We start from the raw sequence: 12,763 nt of genomic DNA, 5'->3' as shown, positions 1-12,763 counted from the left end.
GCATTTGTTTTCTCCACCATCTTGAGTAAGTATTTTTTTAAAGTAAAAAAAAAATCATTTAAAACATTGATATTCTACTATATTTTGTCTGATTCTTCCTATTTCACAGGTAATGTGACTTGACTAGTACTAGTCCTGAAATGAAAGAACTTGTGGGAAATAAACATGACTTTCACACTTCTAAATTAGACAAGTAATTTTACCTCTTTGGACCTCAATTTTGTTCTTTTTTTATCATTTTTCCATCATGCCCAGCCCTTTAGGACTACATTTGATGTAGCAAGAGTACTGGCAAAAATGCTGAAGTGGTTTAGCATTTACTTCTCCAGCTCATTTTACAGATGAGAAAATTGAGAGAAATAGGGTTAAATGGCTTACCCACAATTGTAAACTTGTATATTTCTGAATCTGGATTTGAACTCAAGAATATTAGTCTTCCTAATTCATCAACTGTATCACTTATCTGCCTGGGTCTCAATTTCTTACTTATAAAATAAAGTATTTGAACTTGATAATTACTGAGTCTCTTCCAACTTTAAATCCAACTTCTTCTGTTTTTAAGGTGATGTTATTTGCACTTACTGTCATTTTGGGTGATTATGCATGAAAAGTCTGGTGTGATGTAAGTCACTTTCCTACCATATAAAATGAATGAGAATAACAAGAAAATAATCATATAAATACCTTGAAAGTTCTATGATCACATCGTTTGTTTTATTTTTAGTGATCTCAGATATTAATCTCTCAAAACCTTCTTTATCTAGGTGATTCTTATCTATGTATGCAATTTTTATTAGAATCTTACAAAAATAACTTGATCTAATATATAAATAATAATCTTCTAGTTCCTCAATGTTTGATGTATATCATTATAGTCCTGTAAATTATTATTTTCTCTGAATAACTTACCTCAACTTATTTTAAATGAATTCTTTATAGAATTCCTCTTCTATCATGCACATCACTGTTGGAATTAGACTGCAATCCTATGCTTTGGATATCCTGCAATTTGTCTTATTTTGATATTACTTTCTTCCATGATTTTCAATACCATTTCTTGTATTAAATATTTGTATTCAATACAAATTGAATATTTGTATTAAAAAGATTACTCTCTAAGGCAACAAATGGCTTAGAATCATAGAATGATAATAATAATAATAATAACAATATCTCAAACTACTGGCATGTGTATTGACTGGCAGGTGACATAGTAATATCTAATATGTTATATCATTTGTTTATTATGACAGCCTTTATTGGGCAAACTATTCTTGACATGTTTCCAAGCCTACTGTTTATGATTATGTCATAACGTTACAATTCTTCAGAATTCCTTGACCACTTTTGGTTTCTCAATTGGTTTAATAAAAAGTGTTATGGTTCACTCCTTCCAAGGTGAATTGGTTTAATTTTTTTTTCTTTTATCTTTATTTTTTTCTTTTACACTATGCAGTTAACTTATATTTAACTTGTCACTGGAAGTTAATGTGCTTTATTTCCCAAAAGGTATACTGAAGGATTGATTTATATGTTGTAATTGTATATACTAAAAGAACAAGTGGGATTTGTTTTTCTAGACAATATGGATAAACATGTGATTCAGAGGTCATAATATTCCTTTATAATAACTTAGATGGGCATTTATGAAATACATAAGAAATTACCATAAATTAATTAAGCATTGATTTTCTGATACATCTTTTTCATTTTAAAAAGTTTTAACAAAGTGATGATAACAGAAGCACAAAGTTAGAGTTATAAGAGACCTACAAAGTTTTTCTAGTCTAATAATTGCCCTTAGTTCATATGTGGGGGCAAAAAAAAATTATGTCCATAGAAATTAGTTTTCCATAGGTTTCATGTGCAGTAACAAAAGCAAGAAAAATACCCAAAAAAAGTGTTATGTAACTTGCAGAGTGACTTACTCCATTGGGCAACCCATAGGACATTTAAATCAAGAATTATAATATTTGAAACATGCTAATGCTATCACTAGTGGCCTTATTTTGAAATAATGTACACAAGTACTTGGCCAACTACAGGCCACTGACTAAAAGGAAGGATAGTTAAGAATGTTGAATAATTCTGAATTAGTGGAACAAATATTACACGTTATTGGCAGGTCTCAAGGGCAATAGTAGCTATTGAGAGAGTACTAACAGCACTAGAAGGCAGAAGAAAATGAACAATGAGATATAATTTTGTACAAAATGAATAGCCTATCTTTCCTTTGAGGAACTTCAAGGGACTATACACACATGCAAAAAACAAACAAACAAACAAACAAAAAAAAACTCCATGATTTTGAGGATTTACGGGTGAGTCCATGAACATTAATTAAGCATTTATGAAGTACACTCTAAACTCTGAGGATAAAAAGAAAGTAAAAGGTTAATCCTTCCCCTCAAGAAGTTCACAATATAATGGGAACTATAACAAATGGGTGTTTCATAGCATACATGAGATGGAATAAACATAAGGAAATCACTATATTAAGAATGATTTAAGAATATTTCCTTAAAGAAAGCAAATACAGAAAAGTGGGAGAAAGCATGCCAACTATTAAGAACAACCAGTAAAAATGTCTATAACAAAGAGATAGTATATCTTATTTCATATCATTTATTTATGCAAGTAGATTTTAGTATACATTGATGGTTAGGGTATAACTTTAATAAGATTGACAAGAGGAAGTTATGAAAGACATTGGCTACTAAAAAGTGGATTACATATTCCATTGATCTTGGAGATGATAGAGAATCATTGAAGTTTATTGAAAAAGAAGATGGAATTGTTAAACCTGAGCTTTAGGAAAATTGCTTAAAATGTCAAGTAGAAGATATGACTACCAGAATTAACTATGAGAATTGACTCAATTGGAAAAGAAGGCTCTCTCTACTATAGAAATTGACTAACTCCAAGAAACAATAGTGGTTTTATAGTTCTTGGGTTTGTCTTGTCAGAGAGACTCCCAAGTGCCTTTTTTTTCAGTTAATCTACTTACTATCTCCCCAATTATCATCAAGAAGGAGGGGGCTTAAATCAAAAGAATAGAGATTCAGAATATATCATTTTGGCTCTCATATTCCACAGAGGATTAAGCTGCCAAAGCTTACATCTGACTTAAAGTGTTCATGATGAACTTTCTTTAAACTCACTATTCTAATATACAGCTCTAATGGGTTGAAATTAGGAAGGCCTTGGATTCAATTTCTACTTCTGAAAATTAAGATCTATGCCACCTTAATCAAATTACAAATCAGTTTCAGTTCCTTTATCAGTATAATGAGAATAACACCTCATTAGGTAAACCCTACCACATTCAGAAATCTTAAGGATTTGTGAGATAATGTACCTAAATCACTTTGCCAAACTTTCAAGTGCTTTATACTTGTCAGTGACTCATAATTAAGATTGAATTTTAGTCAAGTGAGCCTAAATTTTTCATTTATTCCTTAGGAGAATGTGTAACTCTGAGACCTCTAAAGGCTCTCATAGCAATTGCTTGAGTAGAAGAGAAAAAGGCTTTCCTATTGTGGTTCTCAGCATCTTGATTTATTCATGCTGGCCATCAATCTTGTACACATGCTGTTCATCAGGGGGTGGTCTTTACAATGATCTGCCAGCTAGTGACAGTGGACAGAATAGTTGAGTTGGAAGCCTCTGAGCTGGATTTAAGGTTCATTTTCCCACGGTGGCAATACTGGTAATTTTGAGAAGCTAAAAATCAACTTCCATACTGTAATCAACATTGAATTTGAATAAGAAGCTGTAAGAGAGCAAGCCTCCCACTTTTTGTGTATCCTACACATTAGACAGATGATCTCCTCTAGATACAAATATGTACTTTCAGGTTATTTTTTTAATTATTTCAGGTATTATATAATGAATCACTGAAATAACCCTGAAAACTAAGGACACTTATTGTACCCTCTGTCCTAAAATTAAATGAAAATTTGGAAGGACAATTTAAATGGATGCTCTTCCCCACTGTTATAACCCTACCTTCAGGAAATTCAGGAAGTTGAACTATGAAAGGATGTTAATTGTATATATTCTGTAATTGTATATGTATATGTGTTCAGGTTGCCCCTGATAGAATGTATCTTAGAATACTGAGGTTTGTGAATATTTCATTTTTCTCTTTGAATCTCCAGTGCTCAGCAAATCCTTGATCATAAGCATTTAATAAATGCTTATTGATTGATTCCAATCCCATGCTTTTTTTGTTTCTTTGTTTTTTGAGGTAAAAAATATTTATTTATTTATTTTTATTTTTCTTTCTTTTTTATTAATTATGCAATTATACATTTTTGATTATATATGCATGAGTATTTTTTTTATTCATTTTTCCAAATTATCCGCTCCCTCCCTCCACTCCCTCCCCCCGATGGCAGGAAATCCCATACATTTTACATGTGTTACAATATAACCTAGATACAATATATGTGTATAAATACCATTTTCTTGTTGCACATTAATTATTAGCTTCCGAAGGTATAAGTAACCTGGGTAGATAGACAGTAGTGCTAACAATTTACATTCGCTTCCCAGTGTTACTTCGCTTGGTGTAGTTATTTCTGTCCATCATTGATCAACTGGAAGTGAGTTGGATCTTCTTTATGTTGAAGATTTCCACTTCCATCAGAATACATCCTCATACAGTATTGTTGTTGAAGTGTATAGTGATCTTCTGGTTCTGCTCATTTCACTCAGCAACAGTTGATTTAAGTCTCTCCAAGCTTCTCTGTATTCCTGCTGCTGGTCATTTCTTACAGAGCAATAATATTCCACAACCTTCATATACCAAATTTACCCAACCATTCTCCAATTGATGGACATACATTCAACTTCCAGTTTCTAGCTACAACAAAAAGAGCTGCCACAAACATTTTGGCACATATAGGTCCCTTTCCACTCTTTAGTATTTCTTTGGGATATAATCCCAGTAACAGCAATGCTGGGTCAAAGGGTATGCACAGTTTGATAACTTTTTGGGCAAATTTCTCTCCAGAATGGCTGGATTCTTTCACAACTCCACCAACAATGTATCAGTGTCCCAGTTTCGCCACATCCCCTCCAACATTCATCATTATTTGTTCCTGTCATCTTAGCCAATCTGACAGGTGTGTAGTGGTATCTCAGAGTTGTCTTAATTTGCATTTCTCTGATCAGTAGTGATTTGGAACACTCTTTCATATGAGTGGAAATAGTTTCAATTTCATCATCTGAGAATTGTCTGTTCATATGCTTTGACCATTTATCAGTTGGAGAATGGTTTGGTTTCCTATAAATCAGGGTCAGTACTCTATATATTTTGGAAATGAGACCTTTGTCAGAACCTTTCCTTTTAAAAATATTTTACCAATTTGTTACTTCCCTTCTAATCTTGTTTGCATTAGTATTGTTTGGACAGAAACTTTTTAGTTTGATGTAATCAAAATCTTCTATTTTGTGATCAATAATAATCTCTAGTTCTCCTTTGGTCATAAATTCCTTCCCCCTCCACAGGTCTGAGAGGTAGACTATTCTCTGTTCCTCTAATCTATTTATGATCTGATTCTTTATCCCTAAATCATGGACCCATTTTGATCTTATCTTGGTATATAGTGTTAAGTGTGGGTCCATATCTAATTTCTGCCATATTAATTTCCAGTTTTCCCAACAGTTTCTTCCGAATAATGAATTTTTGTCCCTAATGTTGGTATCTTTGGGTTTGATTAGATTGCTATAGATGTACCCTTTTTTGTCCTTTGTACCTAATCTGTTCCACTGATCTACAGTTCTATTTCTAAGCCAGTACCAAATGGTTTTGGTGACTGCTGCTATATAATATAGCTTTAGATCAGGTACAGTTAGACCACCTTCCTGTGACTTTTTTTTTCATTAGTTCCCTTGCAATTCTTGACCTTTTATTCTTCCATATGAATTTTGTTGTTATTTTTTCTAGGTCATTAAAATAGTTTCTTGGGAGTCTGATTGGTATAGCACTAAATAAATAGATTAGTTTGGGGAGTATTGTCATCTTTATTATATTCGCTCGGCCTATCCAAGAGCATTGAATGGCTTTCCAATTATTTAAATCTGATTTTATTTCTGTGGCAAGTGTTTTGTAATTTTGCTCATATAATTCCTGAATTTTCTTTGGTAGATGGATTCCCAAATACTTCATACTCTCAACATTTGTTTGGAATGGAATTTCTCTTTGTATCTCTTGCTGTTGCATTTTGTTGGTGATATATAAGAATGCTGAGGATTTATGTGGATTTATTTTGTATCCTGCCACTTTGCTAAAATTCTGAATTATTTCTAATAACGTTTTAGCAGAGTCTTTGGGGTTCTCTAAGTATACCATCATGTCATCTGCAAAGAGTGATAGTTTGATTTCCTCATTTCCTACTCTAATTCCTTGAATCTCTTTCTCGGCTCTTATTGCCGAGGCTAGCATTTCTAGTACTATATTGAATAGTAATGGTGATAGTGGGCAACCTTGTTTCACTCCTGATCTTACTGGGAAAGGTTGCAGTTTATTTCTATTGCATATTATGCTTACTGAAGGTCTTCAATATATGCTCCTGATTATTCTAAGGAATAATCCATTTATTCCTATACTCTCAAGCGTTTTTAGTAGGAATGGATGTTGGATTTTGTCAAATGCTTTTTCTGCATCTATTGAGATGATCATATGGTTTTTATTAATTTGATTATTAATATGGTCAATTATACTACTAGTTTTCCTAATATTAAACCAGCCCTGCATTCCTGGTATGAATCCTACTTGATCATAGTGTATTATCCTGGGGATGATTTTCTGAAGTCTTTTTGGTAATATCTTATTTAAGATTTTAGCATCAATATTCATTACAGAAATTGGTCTATAATTTTCTTTCTCAGTTTTCGTTCGACCTGGTATAGGTATCTGTAGCATGTCTTTGTCATAAAAGGAGTTTGGTAGGACTCCTTCATTCCCTATTTTTTCAAATAGTTTATATAGCATTGGGGTTAATTGTTCTTTAAATGTTTGGTAGAATTCACATGTAAATCCACCTGGTCCAGGGGATTTTTTTCCTGGGGAGTTGATTAATAGCTTGTTCTATTTCTTTTTCTGAAATGAGACTATTTAAGCAATCTATCTCCTCCTCTGTTAATCTAGGAAGCCTATATTTTTGGAGGAAGTCATCCATTTCACTTAAGTTATCAAATTTATTGGCATAAAGTTGGGCAAAGTAACTCCTTATTATTTCTCTAATTTCCTCTTCATTGGTGGAAAGATCCCCCTTTTCATTTGTAAGACTAACAATTTGATTTTCCTCTTTCTTTTTTCTGATCAGATTTACCAAAGGTTTATCTATTTTATTGGCTTTTTTATAAAACCAACTCTTGGTTTTATTTATTAATTCACTAGTTTTTTTTTTTTTTTTTTTTACTTTCAATATTGTTGATTTCTCCTTTTAATCTTTGTATTTCAAGTTTAATTTTTGGTTGGGGGTTTTTAATTTGGTCTTTTTCTAGCCCTTTAAGTTGCTAGCCCAATTCGTTAACCTTCTCTTTCTCTATTTTCTTCAAATAAGACTCTAAAGATATAAAATTTCCCCTTATTACTGCTTTAGCTGCATCCCACAGATTTTTGTATGATGTCTCATCATTGTCATTATCTTGGGTGAAATTATTAATTATTTCTATAATTTGCTCTTTCACCCAGTCATTCTTTAAGATGTGAGTATTCAGCTTCCAATTACTTTTTGGTCTATTTATCCCTAACTTTTTACTGAATGTAGCTTTTATTGCATTGTGGTCTGCGAAGAAGGCATTTATTATTTCTGCCTTCCTACATTTTATTTTGAGATCTTTATGTCCTAATATATGGTCAATTTTTGTATAGGATCCATGAACTGCTGAGAAGAAAGTATATTCCTTTCTATTGCCATTCAGTTTTCTCCAAAGGTCTATCATACCTAGTTTTTCTAATGTTCTATTTACTTTTTTAAATTTCTTTCTTGTTTGTTTTGTGGTTTGATTTGTCTAAATCTGAGAGTGCAAGATTGAGATCTCCTACTATTATAATTTTACTGTCTATTTCTTCTTGCAACTCTCTTAACTTTTCCTTTAGAAAGTTAGATGCTATACCACTTGGTGAATATATGTTCAGTATCGATATGGCTTCATTATTTATGCTACCTTTCAGCAGGATATAGTTTCCTTCCTTATGTCTTTTAATTAGATCAACTTTTGCTTTTGCTTGATCTGAGATAAGGATAGCTACCCCTGCTTTTTTGGCTTTACCTAAAGCATAATAGATTCTGCTCCAACCTTTTACCTTTAGTCTATATGTATCTCCCTGCTTTAAGTGTGTTTCCTGTAAACACCATATTGTAGGGTTCTGATTTTTGATCCAGTCTGCTATCCGTCTCCGTTTGATGGGAGCGTTCATTCCATTCACATTTACAGTTAAAATTACTAATTCTGTATTTCCTGCCATCATATTATCCCCAGATTATGCCTTTTCCCTTGACCGTCCTGAACCCCTTCCCCAATATATAATTTATAATCCCCCTTGTGATGGACAGCCCTCCTTTTTTTTTTTAGTATCCCTCCCCCTCCCTCCACATCCCTTCCCTTATTCTCCTTTTCCTTTTCCCTTTTCCTCTCCCCCCTTTTAATGAGGTGAGAGAGAATTCTCTGAAAAACAAATATTACAATTATATACTCTTTGAGCCTCTTCTGATGAGAGTAAGATTTACACAATGATTCTCCCCCTCTCTAATTTCCCTCAGATATGGTGTATTTTCTATGCCTCTTCCTGGGATGTAGTTTCCCTCTTTTTATCACACCCTCCCCTTTTTCTGATACTACCCCCTTCTCTTTACTACACCCCCTCCTTTTTTTTTTTCTTTTATATCAGTAAAATCAAATTATCCATGCGTACTTTCTATATACCCACAACAGAGATATAGTTCTCAAGGGTTCGGTGTACCTTTTTCTGTTTCTCTTCAGTGTTGTGGATGTAGATCAAAATTTTTGTTTGTCTGGATTTTTTCTTAGAAACATATGGAATTCCTCTATTTCATTGACTTAGCTGGGTAGTTTATTCTTGGTTGCAATACTTGATCTTTTGACTTTTGGAATATCAGGTTCCAGGCCCTTCTATCTTTTAATGTGGAGGCAGCCAGATCTTGGGTGACCCTTATTGTGGCACCTTGGTATTTAAATTGTTTTTTTCTAGCTGCTTGCAGGATTTTCTCCTTTGTGTGGTAATTCTGCAGCTTAGCCACAATATTCCATGGTGTTCTTTTTTTAGGGTCTATTTCAGAAGGAGTTCGATGAATTCTTTCAATATCTACTTTCCCCTCTGTTTCTATTATCTCTGGACAGTACTCTTTGATAATTTCATGTAAAATAGAATCTAGGCTCTTTTTTTGGTCATAGTTTTCGGGAAGTCCAATGATCCACAGATTATCTCTCCTAGATCTATTTTCCAGGTCTATAGATTTTCCCAGTAAGTATTTGACGTTGTTCTCCAACTTCTCATTTTTTTTGTTTTGATTGACTGATTCTTGGGTCCTCTGTGAATCATTCATTTCTATTTGTTCCATCCTGACTTTTAAGGAGTTATTTTCTTCTTTCACAGTTTTTAGTTCTTTTTGTAAATGCCCAATTTCATTTTTAAATTAATTAATTTGCTCTATTGAATTTTTTTCCATTTCCCTAATTATTTTTTTTGAGAATTACTTTCTTTTTCCAATTCAGAAATCCTTTTTTCTTGGGACTTTTTTATCTTCTCCAATTCAGAAATCCTATTTTCCTGTGATTTTTTAACCTTTTCTAATTCACTAATTTTGTTTCCCTGCATCTCCTGTGAATTCTTTATTTTTTCCAACTCCAATTTCATAATGTTGTTATTCTCTATCATAGCTTCCCTTTCCTTTCCCCATTTTTCTTCAAACTCTCTTAACTTTTTAATAGGCTCTTCATGGAGAGAGTTATGTGATGGGGGGCAGGATTCGTTCCCCTTTAGATTGTTATCTGCTGACTCTCTGCTGTTAACTTCCTCGGGGTTGGATACCTGCTCTTTCTCTGTGTAGAAGGAATCTATGGTTTTTTTGGGCTTCTTGGGCTTCTTGCTCATACTGAAAAAATCTTTTCGGGTCTGTCCCTGGGGTAGGAAATTATTTATTTATTTCTTTACCAGCTTCCTCCCAGACTGGATGGATGCAGCAGCCCCTGTGCCTGAGCTAAGAGAGAGCTCTGGGAGAGAGTTCCCTACTCCCTCCCTGGAAGTGCCTCAGAGGTGACTACCACTGCTGTGCCCTGAGGGTGCTGTGTTTTAGCAGCTTCCCTGAGGTTGAGACTGAACAGTAAAGGCGACTCAAAGCCTAGCCTATGTGTCCTGGTGTGGCGTGGATGTCTACAGCAGGTGAAGTGAAAAGCCCCTGTGCTCAAACTGGGAAGTGTCTGCCAGAAACCGCGTTCTCTAGTTCAAAGGTTCTGCTTCTCTGGGACTTCCTTTACACAGCCTCCAGCCAGCCCAGCCAGGCACTATGAGTTACCGCCCCGCCCACTCTTCAAGCTCTTAACTACCCCGAGGCGAAAGCCTGGATTGCCTATGTCGGGCATACCCCTGGTGCCGAGATCTGCTGAGTCACCCCTGGGATCTGGGAAGATCCAATCTAGTTTTAAATTTTAAAGTGGCTTATATTTCTCCTCTGAACTGCTGTTTTATAAGCAGAGAAGAGCTAACAGCCTGTGCCAGATTCTTTTATGTCAGTGGATTCTCTGAACCCAGAGCCCTCCCCAGCACGACCGGTGCAGTGTGCCACTACCCCAACGTCTGTGCTGGCCTCTCTTCTTCCTCCCCTGGGAGCTGACCTTTCCTGCTGAAACTCTAGATTCTATTCAGCTGGTAAGTTGTGCTTCCAGTCCTTGTGGATTCTATCAGTCCAACGCTATTTCTGAGGCTGAGTAAATCTAGTTGGTTGTGAGGGAAGAAAAGAGCTTACACAGTGGCATGTATCTTCTCTGCCATTTGGCTCCGCCGCCCCGCATAAGTATTTTTTTATAACATTCTCCCTTGTATTCATTTTTTCCAAATTTTCCCCTCACTCCCTCTATTCACTCCCCTAGATGACAGGCAATCCCATACATTTTATATGTGTTACACTATAAGTTAGATACAATATATGTGTGTAAATCCAATTTTCTTGTTGCACGTGAAGTATTAGATTCCAAAGGTGTAAGTAACCTGGGTAGATAGACAGTTGTGCTAACAGTTTACATTTAATTCCCAGTGTTCTTTCTCTGAGTGTAGTTGTTTCTGTCCATCATTGATCAACTAGAAGTGAGTTGGATCTTCTTTAGGTTGAAGATATCCACTTCTATGAGAATATATCTTCATACATTGTTGTTGAAGTATGTAGTGATCTTCTAGTTCTACTCATTTCACTCAGTATCAGTTCATGTAAGGCTCTCCAAACCTTTCTGAATTAATTCTGATGGTTATTTCTTACAGTGCAATAATATTCCATAACCTCATATACCATAATTTACCCAACCATTCTCCAATTGTTGGACATCCATTCATCTTCCAGTTTCTAGGCACTACAAAAAGAGCTGCCACAAACATTTTGGCACATACAGGTCCTTTTCCCCTCTTTAGTATTTCTTTGGGATATAATCCCAATAACAGCAATGCTGGGTCAAAGGGTATGCACAGTTTGATAACTTTTTGGGCATAGTTCCAAATTACTCTCCAGAATGGCTAGATTCTTTCACAACTCCACCAACAATGTATTAGTGTCCAAGTTTTCCCACATCCCCTCCAACATTCATCATTATTTTTTCCTGTCATCTTAGCCAATCTGACAGGTGTGTAGTAGTATCTCAGAGTTGTCTTAATTTCCATCTCTCTGATCAGTAGAGATTTGGAAAACTCTTTCATATGAGTGAATATAGTTTCAATTTCATCATCTAAGAATTGTCTGTTCATATGCTTTGACCATTTATCAAATGGAGAATGGTTTGGTTTCTTATAAATTAGGGTCACTTCTCTATATATTTGGGAAATGAGACCTTTATCTGAACCTTTAAGTGTAAAAATATTTTCCCAATTTGTTACTTTGCTTCTAATCTTGTTTGTATTGTTGGTACTGAAACTTTTTAGTTTGATGTAATCAAAATCTTCTATTTTGTGATAAATAATAATCTCTAGTTCTCCTCTGGTCAGTTCTGTTCCTCTAATCTATTTATGATCTCATTCTTTATGACTAAATCATGGACCCATTTTGATCTTATCTTGGTATATGGTGTTAAGTGTGGATACATATCTAATTTCTGCCATATTAATTTCAAGTTTTCCCAACAGTTTTTTTTTCAAATAAAGAATTTTTATCCCTAAAGTTGGTATCTTTGGGTTTGTCAAAGACTTGATTGCTATAGATGTACTCTTTTTTTTTTTCCTTTGTACCTAATATGTTCCACTGATAGACTGGTCTATTTCTTAGCCAATACCAAATGTTTTTGGGGACTGTTGCTATATAATATAACTTTAGATCAGGTACACATAGACCACTTTCATCTGACTTTTTTTCATTAGTTCCCTTGAAATTCTCGACCATTTATTAGTATTAGTATCCAAGTTTTCCCACATCCCCTCCAACATTCGTCATTATTTGTTCCTGTCATCTTAGCCAATCTGACAGGTGTATAGTGGTATCTCAGAGTTGTCTTAATTTGCATTTCTCTGATCAGTAGTGATTTGAAACAC

This window comes from Sminthopsis crassicaudata, chromosome 1 (assembly GCF_048593235.1).
Source record: "Sminthopsis crassicaudata isolate SCR6 chromosome 1, ASM4859323v1, whole genome shotgun sequence".
Classification (NCBI taxonomy): domain Eukaryota; kingdom Metazoa; phylum Chordata; class Mammalia; order Dasyuromorphia; family Dasyuridae; genus Sminthopsis; species Sminthopsis crassicaudata.
Note: the sequence above shows the minus strand (reverse complement) of the source record.